The 10,571-nt window shown below is 50.9% G+C and overlaps 1 long non-coding RNA gene across 3 annotated transcripts; it reads left to right on the top strand.

The window, feature by feature from the left end:
• Positions 1-347: 347 nt before the first annotated feature.
• On the top strand, positions 348-4,614 carry LOC123587726. 3 transcript variants are annotated; one of them, XR_006707501.1, is made up of 3 exons: positions 348-1,293; positions 2,609-2,806; positions 4,325-4,614. It is a non-coding gene; the product is annotated as an uncharacterized LOC123587726 (long non-coding RNA). The 3 variants fall into 3 exon arrangements; XR_006707512.1 differs by having other exon boundaries at positions 350-1,087; XR_006707521.1 differs by lacking the exon at positions 348-1,293 and adding an exon at positions 2,265-2,534.
• Positions 4,615-10,571: the final 5,957 nt, after the last annotated feature.

The raw sequence follows: 10,571 nt of genomic DNA, 5'->3' as shown, positions 1-10,571 counted from the left end.
GAAAGAAGCGTTCGGAAGGAAGGAAGCTCTTGGCAATCTGCACAATTAGTGGGAAAGAAATGCACTGTCATAAAGGGTGGAGAGAGAATCGAGGTGTGTTAATCAGATATCTGAGAGACGAGGGGAGGGCCTCCTAGGGCCCTGAGCTGATATCGGGTTCACGTTCACAAACAGTCTTTTGATGGTGGCCCGGTGTTCCGTTCAAGGACACCATCATTTAAATGACACTTTGAATAACTGTCGTGTTTGGATTAATTCCTCGGACACTGAAAGCACTATAGCTCGAATGGCGCGAGCATTTTAAAGGGATCTGTTACATTGCCACCTGGTTGTTTTCACGAATGTCTGCAAACAGGCAGCCGTGTGAGAGGCCCGTCGCTGTGCTCTCGCCAGAACTTACCTGCTATTTGGGAGTTATTCCACACGCCACTGCCTCCCGGAACCTTTTTTTTCTGCCCACGTAGAAATCGTGTGTCTTATGCACCTTGTAATGTCTCACTTCCACCCCCTAAATGCAGTGACTGTAGTTAATTTTATATTATTGTTATTAGCAGACATGCCTCCCCTTGAACTATACCGTAAGCAGTCTGAAGGTCCACTCTGCCTTTCTTGCACTTGCTGTGCTGTGCCATCAATATTGCCGGGGAGCAGAGAAGCCCACATTTCTTGAAAACAGTGGGCAGCTTTATGTCTCCTGACCCAGATTCCTAAGAGGATCAGGTTCCAGGGGGAGCTGCGATTTAGTTTGGTGACTGCACCACTGAGATGCTCCCTGGGGAATTCTGGAGAGGACAGGGAAGGCTGTAAATGGGTGAACAGTGCGCTGCTGTTCAGAAACAGGCAGGAGGCAGAGGAGGTGGGAGAGAGTCCAGCATGGAGTGTAAACAGGATGATTTGAGAAGGGGAGGCTGTGATCGCCAGGAGTCAGCAGGGGCTCGGTGAGAAAACTCGGGCTGACCTAGTTTCTCTGGCTGCCAGTATTATGGTTGTGGCACACCAGAGAAATGCAAAGAGGAGGGAGTCTCCAGGACCTGGTTCAAGTGCTGGCAGTGGTTCTTCTGACCCTCCCGAGACAAAGTGGAAAAAGGTGGGTTGGATGAAAAGCAGGACGAGGTGGTGAATCCACCGCTGCCTGAATAAATCTGCCCACCGGCTTGCAGAGCTGCAGATCGATGGCTAGATGTCAATGCGCAGAGGGGTTGTCTTTTGAGAGGTGTTCCTCAGCACTCTCTTCTTGTGCCCGAATGGGCCCGGAGTCTTGTCAGTGGCTTGAAGCCGGTGTGGAAGGAAGAGGTAAGTCATGAGTCAAACGTAGGTTTGGGAAGGAGCGTGAAGACAGCGGAACCCCAAATCAGGATCTAGAAAGGCCCGACGAATCAGAGTGCGAGGCCAGATTCTGCAAAATGGGACTTAACTTGGGTCCCTCGAAAGAACTGCACAGGTACGGAGTGAGGGGCTACAAATTTCAGGGGCCAGCATTTCTACGCGATGCCGTGTGGCAGTCAAAAATTCCCACTTGATTCAATATCCACATGTAGCAGACACGAGGCCATGGTCATTCTGCTCTGCACCCGCCTAGGCATACCCTGGGATGTGCCATTGCATTGTGGGGTACATGGCGGGAGAAGGCTAGGATGATAAGGGACAGTTCAAGAACCAAAGGCTCACCTGAAAAACCTAAGTCTCAGAGAATACTCGAAAGGCAGTTTCCAGAAGAGGCGTCTTTTGGAAGAACTTATTTTCTAGAAGAAGTAAGCGGTGGGTTTGGTAGATGGTGTTTCCTCGGATGGTCACCATGCTCTCTCTTATCTCACGTGTTTTTTCATGCTATGATCTTGCCACTCTTCAACAAAGACATCGAGTTCTGTCATCCTCCCCTCGAGTCGGGGCTTCCCTGGGACTTATTTCGACCAATAGAATTTGGTGGAGGTGGTGGTAGGTAACTTCTCAAGCCGGACCTGAACAGTTAGGCAGTTTTCAGCTTTGCTGATTGAAATGCTCGCTTTTGGGGTCCAGTGCTAGCCGCCATCGCGCTGCAGGCCCTGACAAAGCATCTGAGCCGCAAAATTCGGAGCCAATAAATGGTCGTCGTTTGAAGCCGCTACGTCTCAGAGCGGATAACCGAAAGAGTGATAAGGAAGGTAGACGATGGGGGCGCCTGAGTGGCTCAGTCCATTGAGCGTCCGACCTTGGCCCAGGCCGTGATCTCGCAGTTCCCGAGTTGGAGCCCCGCATCGGGCTCACTGCTGTCATCCTGTCTGCGCAGAGCCTGCTCTGGATCCTCTGTCCCCCTCTCTCGGCCCCTCCCCTGCTTGTGCTCTCTCTCAAAAAATCAATGAAAAACATTAAAAAAAAAAAAATGGTAGACTCCGGTGCCACACTGTTTACCAGCCATTAGATCTGAGCGAATCATTTTACTTCTTTGTCCTGGTTTCCTTTTCTGCTTAACTGGGGGAGCCAACCCCCTGTGATTATTGTGGGGGTGAACTAAGGCGTGAGAATCCTGTGGAATAATACCCGGCCTGTCTGAGCTGGTCAGTACTGGTAGCAGGAGTCAGGGGGAGAAGCTGTGAAGACATAAAGTAATTCAACTCTATTTTTTTTCAAGAAAACTCTGTGATGGAATTGTCCAAACGTTAGGGTAAGCTGCTTCTGGATGTGGTGAAACCCTCCTTCCTGGAGAATTCCGATCATGAATGGTGGCTGTCTGTAGACCTTGGGTATCGATGACCCTGTCAACTTTAAGATTCTATGTTCTGTCGTGCTGGGGCCAAGTCTTTGAGGAAGGAGCCGCTCTATGTGTCCGGTATGCTTTTCCTGAATTGACCTGAGCTAGATATATTCATCAGGAAGATGTACTCATCGGGCTAGATCATTACAGTGTTGAGATTACCAACATATTTTACTTGGCATAATGCTTTCTCATCAGCCATTAATGTTTCTGAACACATCCTTCTGAGGTCAGCATCGCCATTCCTGTAAGATAAAAGACTTGAAGCAGAAGAGCTAAGTGGCTTATTAATTATTAAATGAACCGCTTAGAGCACCTTTCTGCCTGTGAATTCAAGCCTGGGACCCAAAGCCCAAGCCACTAGGCTTCCTTGCCCGGCAAGGTGGTACAGAGACCATCCCGATCTCCCCAAACACAGGGGTGAAAAGGCACAAAGACACAGGACAGACCTTCCTTCACTGCTCAAGAAACAGCCCAATGTGGCCCCTGAATTACAAAAGCTCGAGAAAGGAGGAGGTGCCTATTCAGAAGTTAACAAAGGAAAAGGGGATCTGGGATGGAAACCTTCCTGTCTGTTATTAACTAATACAATGTCCCAGACCTGTTCCCAAGGGCCCTAAGAGATGACAACCCCAAAGTCACTTGCAATTCAGCTGACCATTTCTTGCCAGGTCATTCTAGGGCAGGGCACAAGATAAGGAAAGAGAAAGAGGAGGGGCAGAAGTTGGGGGTGGGGGGTGGGGCCCAGCTTGCTTCCTGTGCTATTCAGCTTCTCCACACTGGCATCAAAGACAGCGATCTTGGGACTCTAAATGAGGACAGACTGACCCAAGAAACAGGGACAGGTGGCCACTTTGCTACCCACTCTGAAACCCCACATGGGGTATTTTAATAGTGTTCTCCATCTGTCCGACCTCGGGGGCTAATCCCTTCCTAATCTGAGCTGTAATATAATAATTGGGTAATCAGACAAGACACTCCAAAAAGCTGAGGCCGGAGTTTTGCTGTTCTTTTTGGCTAGACTTTCCCTTTATTAGAGCAAAGTACAGCTGACCTAGAAATTTCCCGTTTGAGCTTCAGTCTTCGCTAAACAAAAGCAGATACTCCGAAGTATGCGTGTTTAGAGAGCGCAGCCCTCCTTCTTGAGGGTGATTTCAGTCACTGCTCCCTGCACATACAGGAAGGAGCTGCTAGGGGACCATATGATCTTGCTCTCTGCTGCAAAATTAAAAAAAAAAAAAAAAAAAAAAAAGACGACGACGAAGAAGAAAAGAGGCAGGGAGGGGGGAGGGTAAACCTCATGGTTAGCCTGGGCTAATGAGCTCACTGGTGTGTGCCCAGGAAACATTTCAGAATGAATACATCTGCTGAGATTTCTCTCTTTTGAAAAAAGTAACCTTGTTGTGGTGGATGGAAATGAAACATAAATGAAAGCTGCGTGAGGCCGGATCAGGGACTGCAACTGAAGCCCACGCAGAAAACCCAGTAGGCGGTTAGGATCTGGGACTGAAGTAAGCCTGGCTGTTTGGGGATTAACCCATCATGGAGGAAAACATAGATTTTTTTTTTTTTTTTTTTTTTTTTTTTCCAAAGGAAGAAAAAAGAACACTTAAGCTGCGGAGGGCTGATCATACTGGCCTAGCACCTGGGAGGAAACAAAGGTACTGTGAGGCCAGTTGGCTGGAGAGTTTCACACTGAACTAAGGCTCACACTGGGGAGTCTCCTGGTTGCTCTCGAGGGCAGTGTCATAGATTATTCATGACAGTCCCCAGCACACAGTAGACACTCAACAAATGCTAATGGAGGCAGTCTAGAGGTGGCAATAACCACAGTCAGCACTAACTTAAGTCCGTTTCAAACACTTGCTAATTGTATTTGCTTTTTTTAAAAAAAATGTAATGTTTACCTTTGAGGGGAGGAGGGGCAGAAAGAGAAGGAGACACGGGGCGCCTGGGTGGCGCAGTCGGTTGAGCGCCCGACTTCAGCTGAGGTCACGATCTCGCGGTCCGGGAGTTCGAGCCCCGCGTCGGGCTCTGGGCTGATGGCTCAGAGCCTGGAGCCTGTTTCCGATTCTGTGTCTCCCTCTCTCTCTGCCCCTCCCCCGTTCGTGCTCTGTCTCTCTCTGCCCCAAAAATAAATAAACGTTGAAAAAAAAAATTAAAAAAAAGAAAGAAAGAGAAGGAGACAGAGGATTCAAAGTGGGTTCTGCGCTGACAACAGAGAGCCTGACGCGAGGTTCAAACTCACGGACGGTGAGATCATGACCTGAGCCGAAGTCGGACGCTTAACCGACTGAGCCACCCAGGCGCCCCTAAATGTAATTGCTTTAGCCAGAAAATGTTCTCTCCACAGAAGAAGGCTAAAGGAAACGAAGGCAGCTGGGAGTGGGCGATAGAGGTCGGAATGGGGTTGGAGGGGAGGGTCTGGAGATCGAATGTGCCGTCTTGTAGGAGGAGGGAGCATGAAGGAAAGTGAACCCACTGCGAGATGGGGAAGGCTTCCTTGCCCCAGCATGGCTGCAGAGTGGGCCTGTAGGCAGCAGATTCTGCTGGCTGGCCGCTCTAATCTCTCCTTCCATAGTAATAGCAATGTGACCAGGCACCTGGGGAGACCAGATTTCCCACCCTTTCTTGCAGCTAGATGTGGTCGCGTGACTGGTCGTCACCGTCTGAACGCGAGAGGAGGGGATAGGCACGGGGCCTGAGTCTAAGCTTCTCCCGGGGTCTCTTTGCCTCCCACTGGCTAGAAGCAGACGGCCACAAGACCCCAGGGGAGATGTGAGGCTTGAGACCCTGAGTGAGTATGCGCAAGAGACCCCTGCCCCGTTGACTTGAATACCTACTTCGAACTGGTCCCTGAGCAAGACATACACTTGTTGGGTTGAGTCATTATTTGGGGGGACCCGGTACAGAAGCTAAGACCATCCTAAGTAACGCTTAGAATTCCAAGGGAAGTAACCCGCCCCCCCCCCACACACCCCATGTAACTCAAAATGGGGAGGTCGTGGCCCTGGAAGTGTCATCAGCCTCTGATTGAGATGACAGAGCTCCTCACCTGTCGCAGTGCCACTGGCTGGGGCTCTGCTTGTCACAGAGGAAAGTCCTCCTCCCTGTCAACAGCATCTTCTGCCCCTCTAGGTCCGAGTCGACTTATGAGAAGTGGGCCCTGGGCCACCATGATGACTGAGGCAGTGCAGAAAATGCCTATCGTGGCAATCTGCTACACCTCCTAGAGACACAGAGAAACCGGGGTCCCAGCCACTTCGTGGGGAACGCATGGGGTACATCAGCTGCGAAAGTGGGGCTCCCGCGCCCCAAGTGATAGCTGCAGTGTACCAAGCCGATGGGCAACGATATGTTCGGGGAATTGGCTCAGACTTGCCAGAATATAGACTACACTAGAGAGCAAGTGTTTGTGCCTTGTGTGTAGGAGGTTTGGGATGGGACAGGGCTGGGAAATTGGACGAGAATAGGTCGTCGGAGATGCAGAAACCAGAAAACGAAAACAAGGGAAGACGCTTTTTGAAGTGCAAAATAAAGTTTTGAAGCCCATGGCAGTATCTTCCAGTATAAGAGTTTTTTACTTGCACGAGGCAGGGTCATTTAAACTGGAAGGGCCAAGGTCCCAACCTAAGTGATTAATTTAAGAGAACACGTCTGTATTTTGCTGGCCCAGACTACTTAAGACCCCCAAGCTTTGGGGAGTGGGAGAAAAGAAGTTGGAGAGAAGGAATGGCAGGGTCTTTAAGAAGGGGGCCCTGGGGCGCCTGGGTGGCGCAGTCGGTTAAGCGTCCGACTTCAGCCAGGTCACGATCTCGCGGTCCGTGAGTTCGAGCCCCGCGTCGGGCTCTGGGCTGATGGCTCAGAGCCTGGAGCCTGTTTCCGATTCTGTGTCTCCCTCTCTCTCTGCCCCTCCCCTGTTCATGCTCTGTCTCTCTCTGTCCCAAAAATAAATAAACGTTGAAAAAAAAAATTAAAAAAAAAAAAAAAAAAGAAGGGGGCCCTGCCACAAAGGAGTGGGTGTGACACACGCCTCCCCGTGTCGCGGGAGGGTGGGGGGGCTTGGGAGCCGAGACCAGAAAGGACCCTGCTGCTGTCTGGAGCCCTTATGTATGTCCTTTTGAATTCCTGTGCCTTGCGTCCTCCATTAACACCTGTGGGCCTCCTCTTGGGGTCTGGCTGTGGTTTCCACCCTCGCGAGGATCAGACGATCCCCACTGCTGAGTCTGGCCGCTCCCTGATGTGCATTCACCCGTGCCCCACACCCTGGCATCCCGTCCACACGGGCCCCTGTTGTCTGGCCTCATTCTGCCTGGTTTTGGCTTCCTCGTGCCCACCTTGGTGCTGACAGCTTGAGGGCATCCCACCCCACTCTGCAATCTGAGACAGAATATTTTCTAAGAGGGGCTCTGGCCAAACAGTGACCCAGGGGAAAAGGGAACTATGGGGAGGAGCTGAGTCGCGGTGACGGGCTCACGGGTTTCTTGGGCCACCCTGGCTTATGCGCAGAAATTGGAGAACAACAGTGGCCACGGTGTTTCTCTTAGTCTATCCCATCCACCGCATGGGAACTCGGGCAGCCCTCTTATCCTCCCGGATGATGCCAAGAGACACCAGCGGTCTCACGTCTAGTGCGCCAACATCTAGCCTTCTTGGACCACGCCATTTTCTTTCCTGTTTGCTCCGGCTGCCAGTGGTACCGTCCCCTCATTGCTGGCAACCCCAGGAGCGCCATCCATGACATTGAAATCTACCAAGGGCCTACACTTGCTGGAGTGACCCATACCCAGTTTGGATCCGTCGAAGAGAGTCCAGCCACAATACTGTCTGGGCCGAGGGCACTGGTGACCGGGCTGAAGGATAATAGTGAGGTGCATGCTGGCACCCTTGCTGGCAGTGGTGCTTATTGTGGGTTGAACGGTGGCTCCAAAGATGTGTGGAGGTCCTAACCCCGGTACCTGTGAATGTGACCTTATGTGGAAATAGGATCTTTGCAATTGTGACTGAGATATAGCATGACGGGGTGATGCTGGAGAGGGGTCCTTCCTCCAGTGTGACTGGTGTCCTTGTAAGAAGAGAGGAGACACAGACACTTGGGGGAGAACGTCACGTGAAAATGGAGGTGGTTTCAGGGCACCTGGGTGGCTCGGTCTGTTGAGCGTCCGACTTTGGCTCCGGTCATGATCTCGCGGTCCGTGAGTTCGAGCCCCGCGTCGGGCTCGGTGCTGACAGCTCGGAGCCTGGAGCCTGGTTCGGATTCTGTGTCTCCCTCTCTCTCTGCCCCTCCCCTGCTCCCTCTCTCTCTCTCTCAAATAAATAAACATTTTTTAAAAATTAAAAAAATAAACATTTTTTAAAAAGAATAAAATGGAGGTGGTTTGGAATGATGTGTCTAGAAGCCAAGGGATGCCAATGATTGCCAGCGAGAAGCAGAAGCTATGAGAGAGGCATAGGAATGACCCAAATACCAGCTTCCGCACGGCCCGTGCCTCTGAGACCCACCAACATTACAGATAGGTGCTCATTTTGCTTTTATCTGGTCTTTTCTTCACACCCCCTTGCTCTATGATCCGGGTACAAACCCACAGGGGCTGGGCCAGGGTGACACCTGAGTGGTGACCTGTGGAACCCAGAACACCTTACCCCCTGAGCTTTCCGGTCATTCCAGAGCCAACATGGGATTCTGTGTTCTCTTGAGATAAGCCCTTGCCCCTCAGCAGCCTCAGCTGTGTTCCAGGGTTAATGTGGAAAATTACGAGTTGGACTGGGCTTTTCACATTGCATGTTACTAATTAGAAATGAATTTCTCCTCTGAGTAAGCATATACCCAGAGCAGCTATTACCCCCACACTGAAAGCTGGTGCTCAGGCCAGATCAGCAATCAAAATATGCACAAGAGTACATAAGAACCTCGGTCCAGCTCAGGCTTACTGTGCTTAGAGCTCTCTAGTCCTTCTCTGCCAGCCGTCACCTAGAGCCTTGTGTTCCACAGAAAGGAGGGCACAGAAAAATGCCAGTAGCATGGGCCCCTGGGCCAAGCTCCCTGCCAAGGGGCATTCACATAGTTCTCCCCTGGCCACTGGGCGCTTCACCTGTGGTCTCTCTCAGCTTGTGGTTGCCCATGGCATCCCTTGGAGGGCGAGGACAGGCCGTGGTTACACGGACAGAGTTAACTGCTGGATGAGGGTCCAAGTTGGCAAAGCTGGGGCTCTTCCGGATGGTCCTCTTAACAAAGATATTTGAGGGTCTTCACTCCGCTCGCCTTAGAGGATAGTTATGGTGGGGTGGGGTTGGGGGCAGAGATGCACAGGAAGGGGAAGCCAGCGTCGCCAACTGGGCTGGGTCCAGAGCAGGCTGAGTGGTCTGGAGACAGGAAGTGTTGGTTGCAGTTCAAGCATCATTTCTAAATGACATTGATTAAGCATTATTGCTTTAAAGACCTCAGGCAAATGTAAGGTAAAGCCAGTGGCCTCCTTATTGGGAATGCTGTGACAAGGGGAGGTCCACGGCGGCTGCTGCACCATGGCCTTTTCCGCAGAATGTTCTGGGTGATCCCCCTCAGAAAATTCCACCCAATAAGTTTAGGACAATGGCTGGAGCTAGGCTGGTCAGAAGACATCCTGAAGAGGAATTTGATGATGATCATGATGGTAAGCTTTCAAATGATTTCTCCTGTGTTTCTCTTATCTTGTCTCTTGTTTTGATTGTTTTCCTCCAAAGATGCTCTCTACCCAGAGAGAAAAGCCGTGACTGAATAACAAACACTCCCTTGTGCCAAAACAGAAAAGCATGCACATGTCTCCAGCAAAGGCAGCTTGCTGTTTACATGTGTGAAGTATCCTATCATTCTGGAACGGCTTTTTTCCTTTCTTCTTCTTTTTTTTAATTAAAACAATTTTTAAATGTTTATTTATTTTTGAGAAAGAGAGAGACAGAGTGCAAGTCGGGGAGGGGCAGAGAGAGAGGGAGACACAGAATCTGAAGCAGGATCCACGATCTGAGCTGTCAGCACAGAGCCCCATACAGGGGCTCTAAACTCACGGACCATGGGATCATGACATGAGCTCGTGTCAGAAGCTTAACTGACTAAGCCCCAGAGTCACCCTCTAAAATGTTTTTTAAAGTTTATTTATATATCCTGAGACAGAGACAGCACGAGCGGGGGAGGAGCAGAGAGCGAGGGAGACGGAGAATCCCAAGCAGGCTCTGAGCCATCAGCACAGAGCCCAGCGCGGGGCTCGAGCTCACGAGCCACGGGATCATGACCCGAGCCGGAGTCGGACGCTTAACCGACTGAGCCACCCAGGCGCCCCCGGAACAGCTTTTTTTCTGAAACATTTCTCCTCAGCTTCTTTCTACTTGAATTTTCTGTTTGCTCTTTCAAGTGGCAGCGTGGGGGTGGGGACAATGGTGGAGTGGGGGAGAAGGAATGAAAGAGGAAAACATAACCCCCTACAGGGATGCTTCTGGTAAACTTATCTTCACTGTCATGATCTGTCTTTCAGGGACCAAAGTCACCAGTTTGTGCAGATGCAGATTTTGCTTCCCCCACTCTTGACTGTGAAGAGCGATTTAAGGTTGCGTAAACCCCTGCCATGGTTCATAACCGTGACCTTTGGCTTAAACCTGCCACCCAGCAGGCTGCCTGGAACTCTTAACCATCCACCTCCCTTGCTGGCTCTTGGGCCCCGGGAAGGGGTGCTCTCCCCAAGTGTCTGGTTCTTCTGGTAAGGTCCTTGCAGGCTGGCCACACTCTCCTTTTTGACAGTCCCTGTAACAAGGACCTTAAGTTAGAGGACATTTGAAGACCCCCACTCACATGTTGACTTCTAAAGCTCCG

This window comes from Leopardus geoffroyi, chromosome A1 (genome assembly GCF_018350155.1).
Source record: "Leopardus geoffroyi isolate Oge1 chromosome A1, O.geoffroyi_Oge1_pat1.0, whole genome shotgun sequence".
Lineage (NCBI taxonomy): Eukaryota > Metazoa > Chordata > Mammalia > Carnivora > Felidae > Leopardus > Leopardus geoffroyi.
The sequence above is the reverse complement of the archived record's forward strand: the minus strand, read 5'-3'. Positions and strand labels throughout refer to the sequence as shown.